Source organism: Phacochoerus africanus, chromosome 14 (genome assembly GCF_016906955.1).
Source record: "Phacochoerus africanus isolate WHEZ1 chromosome 14, ROS_Pafr_v1, whole genome shotgun sequence".
Lineage (NCBI taxonomy): Eukaryota > Metazoa > Chordata > Mammalia > Artiodactyla > Suidae > Phacochoerus > Phacochoerus africanus.
The window spans coordinates 11,846,323-11,857,157 of NC_062557.1; the positions used below are offsets into that span (position 1 = coordinate 11,846,323).

General features: G+C 45.5%; 1 protein-coding gene across 6 annotated transcripts in view; it reads right to left on the reverse strand.

The window, feature by feature from the left end:
• Window positions 1–8,732, reverse strand: part of ARSG (arylsulfatase G) — a 126,583-nt gene extending 117,851 nt beyond the window's left edge. For 5 of the 6 annotated variants that reach the window (XM_047756616.1, XM_047756615.1, XM_047756614.1 and 2 more), the window contains exon 1: window positions 8,509–8,643. The gene's annotated coding sequence lies outside the window, so the exon portion shown is untranslated. Of the gene's footprint in view, window positions 1–8,508; window positions 8,644–8,675 lie in introns of those variants that run through there. The other variant, XM_047756612.1, reaches the window with a different exon arrangement.
• Window positions 8,733–10,835: the final 2,103 nt, after the last annotated feature.

The following is a 10,835-nucleotide window of genomic DNA, read 5'->3' on the forward strand; positions in this document are numbered from 1 at the left end:
AGCGGGGAGAACAATGACGAGCAAATCGCCTTAGCTTTTTTTAAATGATTTGTTTTATCACCTAAGAATACTTGAGGATCTTCTTTGATCAGAATTATATTTCATTGAATTGTTGGCGCATTTCTGATTTTTTTTTTAAGTCTAACTGTTGAAGCATTTCTGTATTTCACAGAGAGTGGGAGAGACATGTATTTTACCATCACGAGTTACATCGTATATAAACTTTGATTGTGCTACGTTGCCAGAGGTATCAGGTTAACTGGTCACTGTTTTGGGTTTTGTTTTTTGGTTTTTTTTTCAGAGTTACACTACATGTAGAGTATTCTCATGTGCGCATTTTTCTGTGGAAGGGCAAGTGTGAGGCTCACAGGTGGGCTACGTACTCATACGTCCTGAATCTCACTCTACAGGTGATGGATGGGTCCGTACCACTGCTCCATCTTTATTCATCATTTTACTGTTCATTTATGACAACTCAGGGGGAACAAACATATATAACAAGCCTAGTTTGGTTACAGGTACACACAAGCTTGAATATTTCTCTGCACTGAAATGAAAGTGGCATAGTTCATCACCCCTTGCTACATTTTGTATCGCATTTGATCAGCCATAGAAATAGGACAATCTGTAAAGCTTTCGGGAGGGCGGAGGGAGGTAATGACAAAGTGTCCGTCAAATAGACACACCGAAAACGAGGTGGATGTAGCACATCTCTGTCACTGCCAGAGAAGGACTTGGAGCTTGTGGCACTTTTGCAGACTTCATGACTTCAGCACTTTACAACATTTTTTACTATGAATGTTCAATACCGTTTAATATTTATAACTGGTCTCTGAGCGATCTGCTCAACGTCCATTCTGTTAGATGCATGAAAAAAAAATATGTATGCCAATTTCAGTATGTCAGTAATCGAGGTTTTAAATGTTTGGAAGAAAATGAAAACAGGATTGCTGATTTGTTCTGTATTCTGTGACATTCTGGTACTTCTAGATTTGCAATAAATGTATGGCTTTTTTATTTAAAGGCAATGCATTTTTTTGTCGACTCCTCAGCATTCACGGTTGGCTCCAGATAAAGTTATAAAAACTCAAGGAAGATGCATTTCAAATAACGTTTTTAAAAACCTTTCTGCAAAATCTCTCTCTTTTTTTTTGGGGGGGGGCCGCACCTGCAGCACACGGAAGCTCCCAGGCTAGGGGTCGATTTGGAGCTACAGCTGCCGGCCTACACCACAGCCACAGCAACAGTGGGATCTGAGCCACATCTACAACCTACACTGCAGCTCACAGCAACACCGGATCCTTAATACACTGAGCAAAGCCAGGGATCAAGCCCACATTCACATGAATACTATTTGGGCTTGTTATCCCTGAGCCACAATGGAAACTCCCTCTGCAAAATCTTTTAACTGTACTAGAGACCAATTTCCAAGACGTGTTGTTGAATGTCATTAGTTTGTAAATGAAAAATAAATGAACACATGAGATCCTGGTTGCCACAGAGTAATAGCTAAGCCTATTGAAAGTAATACGTGAAGGAGTTCCCTGGTGGTGCAGTGGGTTAAGGATCTGTGGTTGTCACTGATGTGGCTCGGCTTGCTGCCGTGGTACAAGTTCAATCCTTGGCCTGGGGAACTTTCATATTCTGCAGGCACAGCCAAAAAAATAAAATAAAAAAAAATAAAAAGTAATAAATGAAAATAGTTAAGATTAACCTTATGTAGTTATAGAGTAGTCCTAAGAACTGGTGTAACCTCTAAGCAAACAGCATGGACTCTCCACGCCAGGCCCCTGCAAACTTTTTCCGTAAAGGTCCAGATAGTAAAAATGTAAGGCTTTGCAGGTCATGTGAGCTCGGTCACAACCATTCAGCCCTGCCTCTGTAGGGCAAGAACAGCCATAGACAATATGTAAGGGAACGAGCACAGGTCTCAATAAAGGTTTATTTGCAGATACCAAAATGTGGATTCCATACAAAGTCCATGCGCTATGAAATATTAGCGATGTTTTTCAAACACATAAAGATATAAAGACCGGAGTTCCTGCTGTGGCACAGTGGAATCAGGGGCATCTCTATAGCCCCAGGATGCAGGGTCAATCCCCGGCCCAGCACAGTGGGTTAAAGGATTGAGTTTAGGTCGAAGCTTCGGCTTGGATTTGATCCCTGGCTGGGGAACTCCATATGCCACAGGGCGGCCAAAGAGAAAACAGAAAAATGTAAAGACCATTATTAGCTCACAGGCCATAAAGAAAACTCGGCAGTGGACTGGCCCTGGCCTGTGGGCCGGCCCCGTGCATCTGTGACCCAACAGTCCTGACTGACGGGGAAGGATCGCCGTTGTCTAAGTGATTCCCAGACCAGAGGTGCTGAAGACAGGAAAGATCGTAGAGCTGGTGGCACATTATCCATCTGCATTTCCTGTGATTCCGGACAAACTTTTTTCTTTTTTTTTTTTTCTGGCCTCCCCTGTGGCATGCAAAGGTTCCCAGGCCAGGGATCAAACCCGTGCCACAGCAGTGACCCGAACTATAACAGCGACAACGTCGGATCCTTCGGGTCCTTAACCTGCTATGCCACCAGGGAACTCCTCCTGTGATTAAGGAGATTTTGCTTCTACCTCGCTGCCTGAATAATTTTACAGCAAATGTAAATTGTTTCCCTCCCCAAGGGGAAGTCATTCCAGTTGTAAACATGAGTTAACATCATGTGCTCTTTAAGATTTATTTATTAAGATAAATGCATCCTTAACTCATACAACGCTTCCAAACCTTTTAACAAAGGTATCCATTTTCTACTCCAATAATGTGTAAGGTAGCTTTTGTGCATTTATTTGTCTTCCTTTAGCTTATACCTGCTGATAAAATAGCCAATGGATTCCAATTCAGTTCCCATAGCCCAGTCATCCATTCAAATCACCTAGAGGGATTTATTACATTTAGATTTCCGTACGCCTTCTCAAATATTCAAAATCAGAAATGATCATGACTCTTTTTTTTTTTTTTTTTTAGCTACAACAAAAAGCAACCCAAGCTATAGCAATGACAATGACAGATCTTTAACACGCGGAGCCACCAGGGAACTCCCATGAATCCTTATTTTTAAAAACTCCCAGGGAGCTACCATAGTGGCTCAGCAGGTTAAGAACCCAACTAGTATCCATGAGGATGTGGATTCAATTTCTGGCCACACTCAGTGGGTTAAGGATCCAGCACTGCCACAAGCTGCAGCATAGGCTGTAGATGCAACTTGGATCTGGAGTTGCTGTGGCTGTGGTGTTGGCTGGCAGCTGCAGTTCCGATTTGACCCCTAGCTTGGGAACTCCCTTATGCTGCAGGAGTGGCCCTAAAAAGAAAAAATAATAAAAATAAAAGCTCCAGGATATGAGGCTCGCCAACAGGCCTCTAGAGTTTAGAAGTTTCTGCCTTTAAAATTTTAAATGGTTCTGAACATTCCTTAAAACAACCCATTTAATGACAATGCAAACATGGTACATGCTAAAAGGTCGCTCCTATTAAGTATACGTTGCATTCCAAAAACAGAAGCTGTCCTGGGTTTCAGATTTATCTTTAAGATAGATGTTAAGGAGTTCCCGTCGTGGCGCAGTGGTTAACGAATCCGACTAGGAACCATGAGGTTGCGGGTTCGGTCCCTGGCCTCGCTCAGTGGGTTAAGGATCCGGCGTTGCCGTGAGCTGTGGTGTAGGTTGCAGTCTCGGCTCGGATCCCGTGTTGCTGTGGCTCTGGCGTAGGCTGACGGCTACAGCTCTGATTCGACCCCTAGCCTGGGAACCTCCATATGCCGCAGGAGTGGCCCAAGAAATAGCAACAACAACAACAAAAAGACAAAAAAAAAAAAGATAGATGTTAAGGCAAGGGAGGATTACAATCTCCAACAGGTGGGCCAGACACAGTGGCATAAGTAAGGAAACTAGCTCCCCCTCGTGTTCAGTTTCTATAATGACCGCCTGAGGCTGCAGAGCAAGAAAAGTGTCAAGGTCAGGAAGTTTTGCAAAATTTCACTTTTCCTGTAAGAAAAACTCTCACATCCAAATCGAAATGACTACAGTGACTATGGATCTCCTAGAGGGGAAACTGAACTCAAAGCTTCTACCCCAGAATACTTTTATCTATAAAGGCTTTTAAGATACAGCTCACCCAAGATTATAAGGGAAAAAAAACAAATTGTGGCCATGAATTTATAGTATTTGTATATCTTCCCAGCAACTCAAAAAAAGAACAAGCACGCTAACCATGCCGGCACCTTACTCCCTTAGAGTTCAACCAAATCTTTACCTCTCCACGCGCAGGGCTCCATCCCAAGTCCCAACGTCACCCAACAAACCTCCCACCTGTGTGACAACCAAGCCCTTCCAGCTCACACATCCACAGCAGAACTTTTTTTAAAAATGTTGTTTGTTTTTTATTTTTTAGAGCCGCTCTTGTGGCATATAGAGGTTCCCAGGCTAGGGGTCGAATCAGAGCTACAGCTGCTGACCTACGCCACAGCCACCAGATCCCCAACCCCGTGATCAAGGCCAGGGATCGAACCCGCATCCTCATGGATACTAGTCGGATTCGTTTCCGCTGCGTCACAAGGGGAACTCCCTCTCAGCAGAACCTTCTCCCCAAAGTTGCTTCCTCACAAAGGTGCTCCTACTGGCTCCACTTTCTAAAGATATCCAGAACCTGACAGCCTGTGCCAACCTCACTGGTACCCTTGATTCAAGCTGCATTACTGCGATCATCTTCTAGCTGGGTTACTCACTTCCCATCTTGCTGCAAAGCCACCCCAGACCACCCCGGCCTTCATTTTCCATATGGAAGCCTTGCAATAATCCTTTTAGGAGTTCCCACTGTGGTGCAATGGGATCGGCAGTGTCTTGGGAGCATGGGGATGCAGGTTCTATCCCCAGCCCGGCACACTGGGTTAAGGATCCTGTGTTGCTGCAGCAGCAGCTTAGGTCACAACTGCGGCTCGGATCTGATCTCTGGCCTGGGAACTCCAATTGCCATGAGGCAGCCCCCCCGCCCCCCGGCCCAAATTATTTTTAATTAAAAAATAAATTATTTTAAAGCACAAGTCATACCTGATCACATTAAAAAGCCAAAAATCCTTAACACAGGCTCTTCACGCACTGCCTGAGGCTTCCTGCCCTGCTCTTGCGCTGGCTTCATTATTGTTCCTTGAAATCTCAAGCCTCAGGCCCCAGCATGCGTGGGTCCCTTTGCCTGGTCCACTCTTCCCGAGAGATGTACATGATATGACCCTTCCATTCGGTCCCCTCTAAATGTCACCCCCGGAGGAGGCAAGCCCGAACATCCTACCCAAAACACTTCTCGGTTTATTCCCTTAGTCTAACACCACATCCGACAAATATTAGCCTCTGCATTGATTATCTGTCTCCTCACTAGTGTCTCAGGGGAGCGGTTCAGTGCTCTAATCCCGAGGCTTTAAGCCTGGCACATCATATGGAGGTTTCCAGGCTAGGGGTCGAATCGGAGCTGCCAGCTGCCTGCCTACGCCACGGCCACGGCAACACCAGATCTGAGCCCCATCTGCAACCTACCCCACAGCTCACAGCAGCGCTAGACCCTTAACCCACGGAGCAAGGCCAGGGATGGAACCACATCTTCATGAATATTAGTTGGGTTCTTGACCCACTGAGCCACAACGGGAACTCCCAGAAGAAACTCTTCAATGGAGGTATTAATGGGTTCCTCATTTTCATTGACATTTTCCAGGGTAGAAGCTGGTATCTCTACAGTTACACTTGAGAGCCTAGTGCATCTAGGAAGCAGCAGGACAACCTGAAAGCACTGTGCTCAAAACCTGCAGGTCCAATACCTAAAATGGGTCTCAAGTGCCCACAGTAAGATCCTTCATGGGCAGGTCAGCTGTGAGGAAGAAAACAAACGCACTGCAGACTAAACAAACAGTGGGAAGAAATTATCGCTAGGGGCGGCACGTGAGTCTCCGTGTCCACTGGTTCTGCATCCAAGGAGCCAACCAACCGAGAATGGAAAATAGTTGGGAAAAAAATTCCAGAAAGTTCCGAAAAGCAAATTTCCCACACGCCCGGCAAATACTTAAATACCATTTACACTGTATTTGCAACTGTTTATGTTGCACGAGGTGTTACAAGTCATCCAGGCAAGTCAAAACCGCAACGAGGTACCACCTCACACCGGTCAGAATGGCCATCATGAAGAGTCTACAAATAGCAAATGCTGGAGAGGGTATGGAGAAAAGGGAACCCCCCCCCTTCACTGAGGGTGGGAATGTAAATTGGTACAACCACTATGGAAAATAGGACGGAGGTTCCTCAGAAAACTAAGTATAGAACTACCATATGATCCAGCAATCCCACTCCTGGGCATACATCTGGACGAAACTATAATTCAAAAAGATGCAGGCACCCAAATGCTCTTGGCAGCACTATTCACAACAGTCAAGATGTGGAAACAACCAAAATGTCCACCCAGGAATGGATTAAGAAGACGTGGTACACATCTACAGTGGAAGCGTAGTCAGCCATAAAAAAGAAAGGAATAATGCTTTCGCAGCAACATGGATGCAACCGGAGATTCTCACACTAAATGAAGTAAGTCAGAAAAAGACAAATATCATATGATATCCCTTACATGTGGAATCTAAAATATGGCACAAATGAACCTATCTATGAAACAGAAACAGACTCACAGACACACAGAACGGACTTATGGTTGCCAAGGGGGGAGGGGGTGGGATGCACTGGGAGTTTGGGGTTAGTAGATGCAAACTATTACATTTAGAATCGATAAGCAATGAGGTCCTACTGTATAGCACTGGGAACGATATCCAGCCTCTTGGGATAGACCATGATGGGAGATAATATAAGAAAGGAAATTATATATATGTGTGACTGGGTCACTTTGCTATACAGCAGAAATTGACACGACCTTGTACATAACTATATTTTAATTAAAAATAATAAGTAATCTGAGGATGATTTAAGGTATAAACAGGAGGATGTGCATAGGTTATACGCAAATACTACACCATTTTATATAAGGGACTTGAGCATGCATCCATGGATTTTGGTGTGTGGGGGGCAGGGAGAGCAGGGGCGTCCTGGAACCAACACCTCTGAATACCTGGAGACAACTATACACAAATGCAAAGCTACAGAGTTGGGAAAGGAGGGTTCTTCCCTCTCTTTTTTTCTTTTTTTTTTTTTTTGCCACGCCCCAGCATGTGGAAGTTACAGGATCAGAGATGGAGCCTTCGCCACAGCAGTGACAACACAATTCTTAAGCCACTGAACCACCAGGGAACTCCTAAGTCTTAACACATTGCCTGGGCAGATCTTTGTTTTAACTTAATCTATTTTCTGGTAGACTTTTTTTCCCATGATGTTTTTCTTTTAATAGCTCAACTGGTAGCAAGTGCTCTCCTGGATCTTGAATCTCTCTCTCTCTCTCTTTTTTTTTTTTTTATGGTGCTGAAGCAAAGTACTGTGATTTTACCGACTTTGAGCAACCCCAGATGGCCCCACTTGACTAGAAAAGTGGTGGAAAGAAAGTTTAATCTTATAACCTCTTTTATAAACAACCTGAAAAAAATGGGTTAGGCCTCTGGCTTGTGGTATTTTACTTCTTATGAGGTCACAGAAGGCGGTGAAAACACAGAACTTGAAATTAGGGAGATCTGGTCTCATGCTTCCTAAGCTACTGTAGGCTTGTTTCCGCATTATTAACACTTTTCAACTCTGCTTTCCAAAAGCGAAAACACAACACACGTTCAAAGGACGCACCAGGCCCTTGGCAAGAGAGGAGAGTTCCAAAAGTTCCAGCAAGATCCAAAAGCAAATCAATGCTGAATCCAGACGCTCTTACGGCCTTCACAACTTTGCAGCCTGAATGCAGGTACGCACGGCACGCGCCGTCCGAGGACCCCCGACCTTTTCCTCTTAGAAGCCTCACGCTGCTATTAATTCAACGTCATAGGCGCATCTTTCCATGCAGACTGGAAATTGGTACTGAGAGCCGCAACGTCCCATACGGTAGCCAGGAGCCGCGCGGGGCTCTCAAGCCAGTGAAATGCAGCCAATGGGAGCAGAGACGTGCTGGCGAGTAAAACGCAGGCCAGAATTTGAAGACTTAGTTCGAAAACAGTACTGTACAGTGAGCGAAGTCGGAGAAGGAAAATACTGTCTGATTTTACATCTATGTGGAATCTAAGCGAGCACAACTGGTTAAAAGAGAGAGAGGGAGCGTGGAATGAGGCGATTAGGGGCTGGGGGCGGGGGCAGGAAAGACGGCCAAGGCTCCTTGCAGCTAGTAAGGTAAACAAACCCCCGAGATCTAGCGCACAACACCACTGTGTGATAAACATCAAACTTGCTGAGAGACTACATCTTAGTTATTGACACACACAAGAACGTAAAATAGCTTAATAAATGTCATAGTGAGTATCATGTGGGTGGTATTTTGGGTGCACTGGAGTATACAGAGATTAAATTCCTTTCACCTGCTTCTTTTTGCAGGCGCTGATAAGGCTACCAGAAGCATCACAATGACACAAGTGGCTGGAGCTGCTCTAGATCACCCGTCAGAATCTAGGAAGGGACGAAGGTTCAAACGCGGCACGCGACGAGAACGCTTCTACGGCTCTAGTCCAGAGCTGATTGCACTCACGGCTCTCGCTGGTTTCCCGCCGCCCCGCCTGGCGCCCGCCCACGTGGCCGCGGCGCCGGATCCCCGCTGCGTCCGGGTCCCGCCGCCCAAGGAGGCCGCGCTGCGCACCCGCTCGGCGCGCGGGGAAGCCCCGGGCGGAAGCTGCTGGGCGACGGCGCCCGCTCCGGCCCGCGCTTCCTGCAGGGGGAGGGCCCGCCGCCGCCGCCGCCACTGCCTCCGCCCCCGAGGGGGCGCCCGGCCCGCGGGGCCCAGGATGGATCAGCGTCTTGTCGCGGAGTTCCTGCTGCGTGCGGAGAGCCAGCGGGGCCGGGGACGACGGCCACCCTCGCCCTGTTCGTCTTTTTAACCCTCTCTGCTGAGTTGGCGGCCTGAGATGGGAACGCTGAATCCTTCCCTCGACAGGAGAGTTTCTGCCTCCTTCCTAGGCGTCAAGGTGAACATTTCCAATTCACTTTCTCTCCAGAATAGTGTGTAGACAGCGGAAAATTCTTCTCTTTACTCTCAAATACCTATGGGTTCAGCATTTGCAGAGCAAAGAAAGTGAAAAATCACTTTTCAAAAGTACAAAGATTTGTACATAAAATGTAGTTGCAGTAACCGAATTATATTTTTGACCTTAACCCTAAGAAATGTTCCTAAGGCAATAATTATACACGCCGCTTAAGTGATGACTGCAGAAAAATGCCCGTTACCTAAAACTTAAGGCTTGTCCAACTTTTAACAGGAGTGAATGGTTTGTTGCAATAGACTTTTTTTTTTTTCTGGTCTCAGTGCAGGGTAGGTACAAATGGACTTATTTCTTGACCAAATAATTGTCACCCCAAATTACACACTTAACCAAATCCGAATTCTTTTAGGTTTGTCACTCATCCTGACATATAGGACTAAAGCTGTGCTTACCCAGTAGGAAAACAAAAAACAACAGAATCGAGAATAGTTAAAAACACATTACTCAAGGAGGAAATAAAACCCCTAATAGAATCCATCAAAGTCCACACAGCACCGAGTTCTCTTTTCAGTATTAGAATGACCAACTGTCCACTCTCTGATTAGTTTTAATGGCCAATCACCATGTTCTAAATGACTGAAGGAGGTTTAATTGAGTAGAGAGTGAATGTAAGGGAAACTGGTGATTCCGTAATGAAATGTGCTTTAAATCATACTGCATAAATAATAAGTGAAAGAATTTAGGCATCAAAGTTTTGAAAAATTTACCTTTAGTTTCATCTTCAAGGTGAAATGGGAAGTGGGACGTGCCGTCTGCCCAGCATGCAGTCATACAAGGTGCTCTTTGAGGTTGCCAGAACACACGGACCTGGCAGAGGCAGCCCATCGGGTCTGAGGTTTTCAACCTGTTCCAGCTATGGAAATCCAGGTGATAGTCACAGACTGACTGGGGATTCTCAGCACACCCACAGGTACCCCCATCACAGCTCTCTCCATCTCAAGTAAAGGCTTAAAGGAAAGGAGTGAGGAAGATATTTTGTAGAAATAAACCTAACTCCTGGAATGAACCCTAATAAACCTACAGGAAAAGCACAACTCTCATAAATAGGACCACTATGTGATACTGAAGGACAAATATGGGCGTTTCGTTTACTTTAACCCTTGTATTCTATTGCTTTTGCTGCAAGAATGTTGCCTGTAGCCTGAAATATACAGGAGAGCCCATTCTCATGGCTCTGACCTTTACAGGCATAACACTTTACCAGTCATATAAAAAGTTACAGGACAGAGAAGAACATTTATCTCGAGGGCCCTTTACGGGAACCTCATGACCTGACCTGAGTGGAACAGCTGCAAGAACAAAGAATGGCACCAACCAACCACAATGTCTCCCCTTTTAGTGTAAAAGAAGCCAGAATTCCAACTTGGATAGGATGGTCCCTTGGGATGCTGGTCTACCATCTTCTCAGCCTGCTGGCTTTCTGGATAAAGTCGCTGTTCCTTGCCCCAACCACTCATCTCTCTAAGTATTGGCCCATCGTGCTGTTGAGTGGTATGAGCTTGGACTGGGTAACAATTACAACAAATTTTGTGCAAGACCCTCCACCAAGGAACATGTCTGTAAAAGCAGAAAGCTGCCATGTCCCCAAAGGCGTGTGTCGTTCCACTGTCATTTTCACTTGCAAATATTCAAAGGTTAAGCTGCTAAAAAAA